This window comes from Nycticebus coucang, chromosome 19 (assembly GCF_027406575.1).
Source record: "Nycticebus coucang isolate mNycCou1 chromosome 19, mNycCou1.pri, whole genome shotgun sequence".
Taxonomy (NCBI): Eukaryota; Metazoa; Chordata; class Mammalia; order Primates; family Lorisidae; genus Nycticebus; species Nycticebus coucang.
The window spans coordinates 12975162-12989157 of NC_069798.1; the positions used below are offsets into that span (position 1 = coordinate 12975162).

Sequence of the window (13996 nt, forward strand, 5' to 3'; positions counted from 1 at the left end):
AACACATTTTTGTGAAAAATAACTATTTTCTAAAACAAGAAGAAATTTAATGACAAGGGTAGCCCTGTTTTATATTTTCTGCAAGTCCCTTTAATGTCTGCTTAATAGAAAAATAACTGGCTTCCCATAACTGCTTTTGTAGTTCAAATACGTGTTCAGTATGTTACAATATCATATGTCTTATACTTCTGGAAAAGTATATTTATCAGAAAATAAGTGAAAAAGATGAATTCCATATTAGTATTAATACAAAAATAGTTGTAAAAACTATTTGTGGAAACCTGAAAGGATCTCAAATACTCCCATGGTCCTTATACCACATTTTGAGAACTACTACTATAGAGAAAAGTGGGCCACTAAGTTTTATCAGTTGGTCTCATATTCTACCCTGTTTCCCTGAAAATAAGACAGTGTCTTATTTTAAGGTGTGCTCCCAAAGATGCGCTAGGTCTTATTTTCAGGGGACGTCTTATCTTTCCTGTAAGTAGGTCTTATTTTCGGAGGATGTCTTATTTTTGGGGAAACAGGGTATTAGAGTTTGAGTAATCATTCCCAGTACTGTACTGATAGGCTAAACACATTGTAAAAAAAATACACACAATAAAAAAATGTTAAGGTTGAAATTAAAGGGTGGTGCCTGTTGTTTAGTGGGTAGGGTGCCAGCCCCATATACCGAGGGTGGCAGGTTCAAACCTGGCCCCGGCCAAACTGCAACAACAACAACAACAAACAAAGGTTGAAATGAAAAACATGAATAAGAGTTTAAGATTTTTTTCTTCCTGCATCCCAAATATTGTCTTGTATAGTACCCATCTCCTTAGAGATCCATCATTGTAAAGAATGAAGACTTTGAACATAAGGAATTGGGTTTGGTGAATAGAAGTCCTATATTGTCAAACTTTGAGAAAACAGTATCTGTAAAGTGGTAGATATGGAATTAATGTGTACAAGGAGGAGAGGGGGTGATGGACAAGCAGTCAAGATAAACTGCTCCTATGCTTGGTGAGGGTCAGAAGGACAATAATTGATTTTCTTGGCCAGGTGAGGCCTAGGTAGAAGGTACATTTGAAACAAGATGCTTTGAAAGAAGCCAGTTATCAATGCGAGTATTCATTGTCTTTGACTTATCTCACAAGAGCAAAGTAAGCAAAATGATAAAATCCTGGTGGATACTTTGGAGATATTCTGAGAATGATGTTTTTATAATAGGGTCAGGAAATATAGTTAGTAGTTGCTCGGAGGTTTGTTTATTCTAAGTAGGTCAGAACAAGTCATTCTAATGGTTTTGAATTGGCGTCACCAGGAAGGACTGACCTCTCCTTTTGCAAATGGGTACTTCTCTTGACAAGTGAACACATTTCCACAAATAAGGCCATTGGAACTAATCCTCTGAAAAATGACAGATTATGCCCAAAGTACCACTCACCCATCTACCTGATCAATATGGCTTTCCCTGCTGTAGGCACATGTGCTGTTCAATGTGGGAACTTTATTCTGAAGATATTATGCTCTGTTAGATACCTCCTAATCTCCAGAAAGGGTTTGGTATCATCTGTTAAGATGCCAAGAATGTGGAGCTGTATGCATTTTTGCTGGCCACTCTAAGTGGCGGAGAGGATTTCAATAGTCAGAAGAAAATACCTCTGATAAGCCAGTGGCAGTGGCTTATGCCTGTAATCCTTGCACTCTGGAAGGCAAAGGCAGGTGGATTGCTTGAGCTCAAGAGTTTGAGACCAGCCTGAGCAAGAGCAAGACCCCATCTCTAAAAAATGTAGTCCCAGCTCCTTGGGAGGGTGAGGCAAGAGGATCGCTTAAGCCCAAGAGGTTGAAGCTGCTGTGAGTTACAATGCCATAGCACTCTACCTAGGGCAACAAAGTGAGACTCTGTCTCAAAAAAAGAAAAAACCTCTGATAGTAGAATTTTAATGACTATCGAAGAAAAACGGGAGCCAGGAAGGTAGTTACCAAAGAAAACCATGGAGGCAACTGTCTCCTCCACCAACTCTGAAAAGTCCATTTCAAGGGACTTAACGAGTATGTTATAAAGACAACAAGAAAAATTATTTTATTCAGTTCTTATTTTTTTATTTATTCAGTTTTTGTTAAGTAGCAATAACTGTTATATGCTAAATCATGTTCCCTCATTTAATCCTTGAGACAACCCAGCAAGTTAAGTGGTATTACCAACATTTTGCAGAAAATGAGGTTCTGAGAGGTAAGGAAATTTACACTGGGTTGCCCAGCTCATGAGAGGCAATGGAGGAGTCAAGTCTACAGACACAGAGGGTCCTTCACCCCAGTGCTATAAGTTAGCCATAGCAGCAGTGATTCAAACAACAGAGCATTCAAGACATTTGGTTTGGGTTTGTAATTTTCTAATGTAATTTTATTACAGACTAATCATGCCAACAAAAAGTGAGAAAATACCTGGGTTTTGGTTTTTGTGTTTTTTTTTAGAGACAGTCTCGCTTTATAGCCCTCGGGTATAGTGCCTCTCAGCAACCTCCATCTCCTTGGGCTTAGGCGATTCTCTTGTCTCAGCCTCCCAAGTAGCTGGGACTACAGGCGCCTGCCAGAACGCCCAGCTACTTTTTGTTGTTGCAGTTTGGCCGGGGCCGGGTTGGAACCTGCCACCCTCAATATATGGGGCCGGCACCCTGTCCATCCTGCATCCCAAGGCACCACCCCAAGTACCTGGGTTTTAAATACTTTTTTCTCCTGTTTATCTTTCCATTAAAACTAAAAACAAAACCAAAACCCTTTCCTCAAACTTGGATCCAAATCACATTTCTTAGAATCCTCTGAAATACTTGCCTCAGATTTCTGTTCTCTCCAAAGCCAAATGACTCTGTTATTTCCCCATCTTTACAAAGAGTAAAAACAAGTAGTGATGAACTATTTCTCTTTACTCATTATGTTTTTATGAGCTTTTATTCCCTCCTAAACATGAATTTTAATTGTTTAAGTAAACAAAATAACCATTTACCAATCTCTAAAGTGAGCAATTCTTTTCTCCGACTGGCTGCAGCGGAAACATTAAGGGAATTTGTGCAGAAGGGATTACTTGCTTCATAGGAATTGTTTGTCTCACCTGTGTACTTGCTCTCCCTAAGTCTGTTATCAGCAATTTTTCATCAGAGTAGCCTAATTATTGTGGTTCAAACTCCAACTTGCTACAGTAAAGATATTTCTACTCTTTGCCACAGTTTCTTTATAATATTTGCTCTTTCCACAACCCATTCTTAGAATCTCAGAGGTGATGGGAGATCGTCTAGAAAGATTAGAATGATCCCATTGGCTTTGTGAAAGCTTGGAAACAGGCACTTGGAAAACTAATAAAACTCCTCAAGACCAAAAACAATTAACTATTCTTCCATAAGCTCTTAGCACCTGTAACATGGTCTGCTTGGCACATAGTAGGCACTTGATAAACGTTTGTTAAACTTTTAAGCTGATGGTAGCTTAAGATATCAATAGAAACACCAAAACAAGGCCAAGGTATCTGATTTGTGAAGTGGGAAAGAAGATTTATGACTTACAGATTTATGACTCAGTATTTTGTAATTTTCTGATTCATGGTTTGAATTGTGTGGATAATTTTAGATCAGGGTTAGCAAACTTTTTCTCTGAAGGGCCAGATAGTAAATAACTTAGGCTTTGTAAGCCAGCTGTATGTGTCTTCTGCTGCAGTTACTCAGCTCTGCCTTTGTGCTGTGAAAGCAGCTCTAGACAATATATGAGCACGGCTGTGTTCCAGAAACAATTTATTTATGAAAATAGGCTGTAGGCTGGATTTGGTGTGAGGGCCATTGATTTACCCATTCTTGGTTTTAAGGGTTGAAATTTAATGGCGTTCATATCAAATGATACTTTGTGAGTCAGTTTTCCCATCTTAAAAAACATGATCATATAAATAATTATATCTTTAAAAAGGTGTGGCCTTTGTAACCATTATTGTAGGTCACTGGATTTGGCATGTAAGTGGAGGGTAGAGAGGCAGAGATTGCATTCTGTGAGATCTCCTATTAAGCTGCCAGTTTAAGATGTTGGCTGTTAAGAGGTATAAAAGTATAAAACCTTTTGGCCCAGTAATTTTTCTCAGAGTATATCATAAGAAGTAATCAATAATGAAAGCAAATATTATGTACAGATGTTCAACATATATCATTTAAAATAAAAATTTAGAAAACATTTAAATGTTCAACATTAGAGGAATGGTTAGGTCTATTAGGATATGGCCACATGTATCTGGTTACCAGTCTACCCCCAACATTTTTGGAGCCTGGGGCAAAAGGACATAGGGAGGCCCACATAATATATATCTAAATCTTTTAAAGTTATAAATCAAGCTGACAGACTGCTAAAATATGTTTCATTCTTCTACTTTGACACATGCACCTTCTTAATGACCTGGAGCTTTAAATATAGAATTCTCAGTTTCTTTGGAATTCCATGTTGGAATGTGGTAGTTTGGGGAGAAGCAGACAGGCTCCTATTCCTCCTGGTTCTGTTGCAGCCCATAGCAAAAAGAGTCTTACACAACCCTCACATCCGAAATCTATCAATACCCTCTGACCCCTGGCCCCCCAACCTTGTGCAGTCTGCCCTCAGGGGATAGGACTGGGTAGAAGGGCTAAGCAGGGCCTTTTGGCCGTGGTATTTCAGGATTCCACAGATCATGAGAATGAGAAGGATGAGAATGGTCTAGAAGGCTGGCTCAAACTCAGCATGGACACAACCTTCTTTCTCTGTGGACCCCTCAATTCATGGGAGGTGTAGAGTCGGAGAAAGGGCCAGAGAAAGGTTGCTGTAAAACACAGCATCCAAGACCAGGGAGCATTTGCCTAGTTTAAGGGCAGTAATGCCCATTACAATGGATAGCAAAAGGTTTTAATAACAAGAGGAACATTTACAATATGATTTTATGTCCGAGAGGCTTGGGAGTAATATGCGTGCTGATGTCAATTAGGTGAAAGAAAATTGCACACAATAAGACCTGGAAAGAAGAAAGCAGAACTCAAATGAAACATGCCAGAGCGTTCAGTGCAGTTGCCTCTGAGCACTGAGATTAGAGTGATTTTTTTTTTAAGATACTGTAACTTTTTTTCTGCTCACCATAGTTCCTATAATGAACATGTTTTGCATTGATAATCAGAAGAAAAATAAACATGTAGAACACTTTCTAACATTTTGGCCGCGAGTGATAATAAATGCAGCACAAGTGTAATTGCTTTTCTCTATCTTTTTTTAGAGACAAAGTCTTACTTTTTACCCTGGGTAGAGTGTCATGGCTTCTTAGCTGACAGCAATCTCCAACTCTTGGGCTTAAGCGATCCTCTTGCCTCAGTCTCCCAAGTAGCTGGGACTACAGGTGCCCGCCAAAATGCCTAGATAGTTTTTGTTTGTTTGTTTTGTTTTAGAGACTGGGTCTTGCTCTTGCTCAGGTTGGTCTTGAACTCCTCAGCTCAAGCAATCACCTGCCTCGGCCTCCCGGAGTGCTAGGATTATAGACATGAGCCCCTGCGCCTAGCCTTTATCATTGTTTTAAGGAGATTTTTACTCTTCTTTTTGATCTTTAAAATAGCATTTATTGCTTTTTATTGTAAAAGTATTATAACGAAGAATGTTTTGAGAGAAAGCAGTGTGTGACAGAGGGAAGAGAGGGCATATCTTGGTTTGGAGTTCAATTTGACTATTTACATTTGTGTAAAGTTGGGGAACTCGTCCAACTTCTCTAGACCTCAAATTCCTTTTTTTTTTTTTTCTTTTGAGGTAGGGTCTCACTCTATCACCCTGGTTGGAGTGCAGTGGCTTCAGCCTAGCTGACAGTGATCCTCCTGCCTCAGCTTCCAAGTAGTTGGGACTATAGGTATGCACCAACATGCCTGGCTAATTTTTTTGCTTTTTGTAGAGATGGAGGTTCTCCTTCTTGCTCAGGCTAGTCTCAAACTCCTGGCCTCAAGTGATCCTCCCACTTCAGACTCCCAGAGGCTAGGATTACAGTTGTGAGCCATCCCACTTGGCTGTCAAATTCCTTTTTTTGGTGTCAGTGTGGTACTTCCAGTAGATCATTCTGATCCTCACTGTGGTCTCAGTAGGAGAGAGAAGAAGAAGACAGTGCCTGAGAAACCAGTGCAGCCCTCAGTCACTGTGGTCTCAGTAGGAGACCAATGCAGCCCTCTGGCCTACCTTTCCTACCTAACCGTGCACCAATGCAGCCCTCAGACACTGATGTCTGGGGCAGTTGGTACACGGTTAGGTTGGTAAGGTAGGCCAGAGTCTGCTTCTATCCTCCTGGGCCTGATGCCACAGCCTCCCCTGTTCCCTGACGTATGTTCCAGGTATGTTGTGAGTGGTCATGTATTGCAGAAGCTCGAGGAACTGAGCAGCCCCTGCACACACGCACCCTCACCCCCACTGAGTCTCCTTGGGAAATGTAGAAGTAGACTAAAAAAAAAATTCCTTTTTGGAAAATGGGGATAATGATAGCTATATCATAAGATGTTTATGGGAGTCATTGTAATGGCACATAAAGGAACTTGGGCCATCAGTGTTCTATGACTTGTAAGCTAGGAGTAAGAACAGAGATGGGGGACCACTGGAAACTTATTTTTTTCTAGGTCTGGTGAGAGTTTCACCCAAATAGGTGAAGTTTATGCATGTATGTTAAAATAATTCAAATCAGAAGATTTAAACCCAGAACTCCCCAGAGACTACGACTAGAGTTCCAGGATCTTGGATTTATTTGTTAACTGGATAGAAGGACACAAACAATAATCTCTTCAAAATTAACTTAGAGGCTAAGTGAAGGATATAGCTGTTAATTTTACTGTAGAATGAGTTCCTGTAGTCTGCTTATTGGGGTAAACAAGCAAAACACGTTTTGTGATAAGCAAAAAGCAGATCTGCCATGTTCGTACTGGTGTTATAAGATACCAGCAAACTAGGGCATGAGCAATTTCTCTTTGTTCCAGTCGTTGTTTAAGTGGTTGAAGAGTCTGGCTCAAATAATAAAAAACCAGAAAAGGTGTGATATTATGTTAGAGTACTCTTAAGATTACAGCTGAAATTTGTCTGCCAGATCTTTTTGTTCCTGCCAAATGGCCATGAGTCATTTTGAAGGTGGCTGAAGGGACAAAGCTAGGATTAATGGGCAGAACTTCAGGCACAGGGATTATTATTACCGTCCTAGCACATGCTTTTATGTTCTTAGGACTTACTGAGAATGAGTTCCTTGTTACTTGGCAGTAAAAAGCATCTCCTCCTTACTACTGGGATGTTACAAAAGACAGTAGGTAATATTTCCAGAAGTTGTTTTAAGTTGTTAAAGAAGTATCTATGTATAGTAAATACAAAGTTACACTGCCACTAACGTTACCATCATTTGTTACTATGACCTTAAAGAAAATCAACCTTGTTATCACTGTTTCTTAACAGCTAGATGTAAGTTTATTGAAATAGGCATCTTCTTTTCTAATACATTTTTTATAATTCCCAATCCAAGCTAGGTGCAGTGGTGCATGGCTGTAGTCCCAGCTACTTGGAAGACTGAGGCAGGAGGCTCACTTTAGCCAAGTTGATTGAGACCAGGCTGGGCAACAAGGCAAGACCCTGTCTCAAAAAAAAAAATTTCCTATCCAAAGTTATATAATGTTTCAAAAATTCAAAATCATTGTATAATAATTGCATAATTATAAACAAATACTAGTTTATCAAATGCTTTTCATGTGACCAAGAGATATGACCTCCTGCTCGTGTTCCTTTTAGTTATGAAGTAAAGCCATTGAACTAACCTGCAGTCAGTTTGGACTCTGCCACTAACATCTGGGTAACTTTGGTTAAGTCCCCAACCTCAGACAGATAATGGGAATAAGTCTGGGCACAGTGGCTCACTGTAATCCTGTAAGCCTATAATCCTAGCACTTTGGGAGGCTGTGGAGGGAGATTGCTTGAGCTCACAAGTTTGAGACCAACCTGAGCCAGAATGAGACCCCCATCTCTAAAAAAATAGCTGGGCGTTGTGGCAGGTGCCTGTAGTCCCAGTTACTTGGGAAGCTGAGGCAAGAGAATCACTTGAGCCCAAGAGTGAGGTTGCTGTGAGCTGTGACACCACAGCACTCTACTGAGGGCAATGAAGTAAGACTCTGTCTCAAAAAAGAAGAAAGAAAGAAAAGCAAAGAAAATAGGGACAAGGGTGGTGCCTATGGCTCAGTGGGTAGGGTGCCGACCCCATATACTGAGGGTTGCAGGTTCAAACCCAGTCCTGGCCAATTTGCAACAAAAAGATAGCCAGGTGTTGTGGCAGGTGCCTGTAGTCCCAGCTACTCGGGTGGCTGAGACAAGAGAATTGCCTAAGCTCAGGAGTTGGAGGTTGTTGTGAGTTGTGTGACCCCATGGCACTCTGCCGAGGGTGATAAAGTGAGACTCTGTCTCTACAAAAAAAAGAGAGAGAGCGAGAAAATGGGGACAAATCATATCCCTCAGGATTGGTGTAAGGGTTAAATGAGATAACACTGTGAAAATAGCCATTTCAGAATGTAGTATGTAGTAAATATTCAACAAATGTCTAGAGAACCTAAATCTGTTTGATCAGCCTACAGCAGAAAAAGGAGTTAAGCATAAAAACTGCAACTAGCAGTGGACTAATCCTTAAATCATGGTCGACTGGACGTCTTATTGTTGGTTTTGTTTTTTACCCCAGATAAAAGACAGCATACTGACCTTACAGGTTCTACTTTATCCTTTCTAAGTTCTTTTAATTATATGCCTCTTAAAAATTACTCTAGATCAGTGGTTCTCAACCTTCCTAATGCCGCGGCCCTTTAATACAGTTCCTGTGGATTGTGCCCCCAGGTTGAGAACCACTGCTCTAGATTCTTCTAGAGAAGTAGTGTGACCAGGCCCACATCAGTGGGTCAAAATCCAGTCACAATTGGGTTCTATTGGAAGGTTGACTAAACTTCCAATATCTAAATTTTGAAAACTGAAAATAACGTAAAATGAGCATAAAACTCAGATACTTTTTTCATGCATAGCCTGTTTTCTACCTTTATGAAGAGGAAGTAAATCATAAGTAAACATGATCCCAAAAGCAATTTGTGGGATGTGGTCAGATTCAGATTATAAGTACAGCTCTTTTAACTTTGTAGAAGTAACCAACAGTCTGTCCTCTCTTTTAATATGAAATGTCTTCACTAGATGCCTGATGGCTGAATGATCATGGCTGTCAGGCTAAAATCTAACACCCCAACCATTTCTCCCTTTAGGAGTTACTAAACATGCCAGTTGTTACTATGAATGCACACTTTAATTAGATATTAAATAAGCAATGAAATATATTGTTTCTGTGAAAACTAGGTTGAATGATTTGGAAAGACTTGATAAAGGTGAGTTACCAAAAACAATTCCTATTGACAGAGATGTGAAAGTACTATGAAAGATAGGGAGAATCAGAAGAATCTAGATATATTCTCAGAGTCTCAGTTGGTCCCCCTCAGTAGAGAGCCGTGGCATCTCAGCTCACAGCAACTTCAAACTCTTGGGTTCAAGTGATCCTCTTGCCTCAGCCTCCCAAGTAGCTGGGACTACAGGTGCCCACCCCAACACCCAGTTATTTTCTAGAGACAGGGTCTTGCTCTGGCTCAGGCTGGTCTCAAACCTGGGAGGCAATCCACCCACCTCAGCCTCCTAAGCGCTGGGGTTATAGGCTTGAGCCACCATGCCTGGCCTCTCATAAGTGTATTTAAATTCTTATTTCACCCTAAATAGAGAGAAACTGGAAATCATAGATCATATGTTATGGATGTGATTCTTTATAGGGAACAGCTGGCTCATACTTAAATCAAAAGTGCTTGTCATTTAGTCAGATTGGCCAGTGAATTTATACCTGTATGTTTTAAGTTAAATGAATAAATGGATTTTTTGTGCAGGTGTGTGTGAGTGCCCACTTCATCAGTCAGGGTTCAATCAGAGAACAGAGCCACTATGAATACTGTAAGAATAAGGTGGCTAGACGCTGTGGCTCATGCCTGTAATCCTACCACTCTAGGAGGCTGAGAGGGGAGGATCGCTTGAGGTCAGGAGTTCAAAACTAGCCTGAGCAAGAGAAAGACCTAGTCTCTACCAAAACAATAGAAAAAATTAGCCTGGGATGGTAGCACACACCTATAGACTCAGCCACTGGAGAGACTGAGGCAGGAGGATTGCTTGAACCCTGAGGTTGCAGTGAGCTATGATGCAATGCAGGGCTACTATATTCTAGCCCTGGCAACAGAGCAACACTGTCTCAAAAAACAAAAACAACCAAACAAACAAAAACTCACAAAATGCTCTTATAAACAACACGAGAATTCAGAAAGTGACTGGGCATATAATTTAAATGTGAAAGTGAATAATATTATATATACGAACAACTAGCTAGAAGGCGTAGTAGAGGCAAAGATGCTATTTAGATTAGCAAGAAAACAACAAAACACCTGGTATTAAACTTAAATAGAAGTATGCTTGATTAGATTAGTGAGCCTAAGCTAGGGATTGTTTTGCCCCTCCACAAACATCTGGCAATATCTGGAGACATTTTTGGTTGTCAGTATCAATAGTGCTAAGGGGAGAAGCCTAATACAGGTGAAGAAAACTATGAAGTGCTACTTAGGACCACCAAGGAAGGCTGATCTATATTCTTGGGTAAGAATCTCCTAACTGGTAAAATCCATAAATTTTTCCTAAATTAATATATAAATCTAATGAGAGCTCAATAAAAGTAAAATGAACCAGAATAGCTGATTTAAAAGTTCATATATAAAATTAAGCAAGAAATTACAGAAGAAATTCTGAATAAGAACAGTAGTGGTATGGAGGGCAATCCCTATCAGATACTAAAACGAAACTATGATAGATTCAACATTAAATTCATAATAGATCCAAATGCACAGTGGAATTTAGCATGTAATAAAGAAGACTTTTTATCACGCCTGTAATCCTAGCACTTTGAGAGGCTTGGGCAGGTGGATTGCCTGAGCTTACAAGTTCTAGACCAGCCTGAGCAAAAGTGAGAACGCATCTCTACTAAAAATAGAAAAACTGAGGCAAGAGGATCGATTGAACCTGAGTTGGAGGTTGCTGTGAGCTATGATGCTATAGCACTCTACCCAGGGCTGCAGCTTGAGATTGTCTGAAAAAAAAAAAAGACTTTTTAGATTAGCAGGGAAAAGGTTATTCAGGAAAGGAGCTAGTTAATTGGATGCAATCTAGAAAAATAATTATTTGATCCATGTTCCATATTTTATACCAAAATAAATAACAGACTAATTAAATATTTAAGTATAAAAATTGTAGTAAACATGATTTTTTTCTTAATCTAAGTTACAACAAACTTTCTAAATTTGAAAATAAAAGATTGATATGCTCAATACATAGAAATAAACATTATATAACAATAGATAACTTAGAAGATGAATAATGAACTGGAAAAATATTTATAACTCACATCACAAAGGGATAATTTCTTTAATTTGCAATCAATGCTTCTATATCAACCAACAAAAAATGGAAAAGGGGTTAAAGAATATGAATAGACATTTCGTAGAAAGGCTGTAAACGGCTCCAAAACTTGAAAAGCTGAAAGTCCAGATGTGGTGGCTCACACCTGTAATCCTAGCACTCTGGGAGGCTGATGCAGGTGGATTGCTGGAGCTCAGGAGTTCGAGACCAGCCTGAGCAAGAGCAAGACCCTTTCTCTACTAAAAAATAGAAAAACTGAGGCAAGAGGATCTCTTGAGTCCAAGAGTTTAATGTTGCTGCAAACTGTGATGCCAGGGCACTCTACTCAGGGTGACAGAGTAAGACTTTGTCTCAAAAAAAAAAAACTTGAAAAGATTTATATATTTTACCAGTTAGGAGATTCTTATCCAAGAACATAGATTAGCCTTCCTTTGTGGTCCTAAGTAGTGCTTCATAGTTTTCTTCACCTAGATCAGGCTTCTCCCTTTAGTACTATTTTTGAAACTTGAAAAGATGCTTAACCTCACTCAGAATAGAAGGAATGCAAAGATTTGGCACCTGTACATATTGGTTACGGCGCCAGTTGTTGTGGTAGGCACCTATAGTCCCAGCTACTTGGGAGGCTGAGGCAAGAGAATTGTTTAAGCCAGTGGTTCTCAACCTTCCTAATGCTGTAGCCCTTTAATACGGTTCCTGTGGGTCATGACCCACAGGTTGAGAACCATTGGCTTAAACCCAAGAGTTTGAGGTTGCTGTGAGCTGTGACGCCACGGCTCTCTACCAAGGGCAACATAGTGAGACTCTGTCTCAAAAGATAAATAAATAAACAATAAAAGGAATACAAATTAAAACTTCAGAGAGCTACTGGTTTTGTTCAATTAAATAATCAAAGTTCTAAGCTGGCGCTTTGGTGTGCATTTGTAGTCCCAACTACTAGGGAGGTTGAAGCAGGAGTGTCACTTGAGGCCAGGAGTCAGAGGCTGTAGTGGGCTTTGATCGTGCCTTTGAATGGCCACTGCATTCCAGCCTGGACAACATAGGGAAACCCATCTCTAGAAGAAGAAAAAAAAAAAAATCAAAGTTCTGAAAGTTATAGTAACATTCCATGGGTGAAGGTATTGTGAAGTAAGTGCCCTTATACATTGTTGGTGGGAACATAAATTAATATAATTTCTAAGAGAGCAATTTAGCAATTTCTATCAAAATTTTAGATATACATAACCAGAAATTTCACTATTAGGAATTTATTGAACTGAAGCCATTTGAAATGGCTGTGTATACAGTCAGTCATTGCAACAGTCTTTGTAATAGCCAAAAATTGGATACTTAATAGCGAATAAGAGAATTGGTCAAACTGGTTAAATCAATCCTGGAATACTAAACAGCCATAGAAAATAATGTGAACACTATATTCTAATATATAAATATCTCCTAGATCTCTTATGAAGTGAAAAACATAAAAAGCAGAAGTGTTTGTAGTATGGAACCATTTGTGTCAATGCATATTATAATACATACATATAATACACACATGTATTTATATTACAATTCTATTCTATCTCCCCTCAGACAAATAAACAAAAAACTGGTTGTAGTGGTTGTCCCTAAGGAGAGATATTGAGTGGGGAGAAAAGTAATTTTATGGTATTTTGTGTGTGTGTATGTGCATATATCTTCATGGATACTGTAAGTGTATACCGCCTACTAAAATATTAATTTTAAAATGTTTTTATGAGAAATATATATATAGCCCACATTATTGAGGAATACAGAGTTCCTCATTTTTCCAGAGAGTCATGAATGTATAGAATCTCTAAGTTATAAAGGATCTTTGGAACTTATTCTCTCTCTCTCTTTTTTTTTTTTTAATAGAGCTCATTTTGTCATGCTTGGTAGAGTGACCTGGCATCATAGCTCACAGCAACCTCAAACTCTTGGGCTCAAGCAATTCTCTTGCCTCAGCCTCCCAATTAGCTAGGACTACAGGCAGCCCCCAAAATACCCGGCTTTTTTTTTAGAGATAGGGTCTTGCTTTTTCTTAGGCTGGTCTCAAACCTGTGAGCTCAGGCAATCCACTGGCCTTGGCCTCCTAGACTGCTAGTATTTACAGGCATGAGCCACCGCATCTGACCTGAACTTATTCTCTTACTCAGATTTTTCTGAGCGAGCCTTCCTTCCTTCCTTCCTGCCTGCCTTCCTGCCTGCCCTCCCTCCCTCCCTCCCCCTCTCCCTCCTCTCCCCTCCCCTCTGTTGGCCAGGCTAGAGTGCCATGGCCTATACCAACCTTAAATTCTAGGTTCAAGTGATCCTCCTGCCTCAGCTTCCTGAATAGCTGGGTCTACAGGACCCACCACAACACCTGGCTAATTATTTTCTATTTTTAGTAGAGACAGGATCTCACTCTTACTCAGACAAGTCTCAAACTCCTGAGCTCAAGGGATCCTTCCACATTGGCCTCCGAGAGAATATTCAAATTTTTAAAAGTACAATTTTATAG

At 39.6% G+C, this 13996-nt stretch overlaps 1 protein-coding gene and 1 non-coding gene across 4 annotated transcripts in view; both read left to right on the forward strand.

Annotated features, from left to right (window-relative positions):
- Nucleotides 1-13996, forward strand: part of GREB1L (GREB1 like retinoic acid receptor coactivator) — a 308414-nt gene that overhangs the window by 90553 nt on the left and 203865 nt on the right. The window lies entirely within an intron of this gene.
- Nucleotides 6045-6129, forward strand: LOC128572190 (small nucleolar RNA SNORD62). The gene has a single exon (XR_008376098.1). It is a non-coding gene; the product is annotated as a small nucleolar RNA SNORD62 (small nucleolar RNA).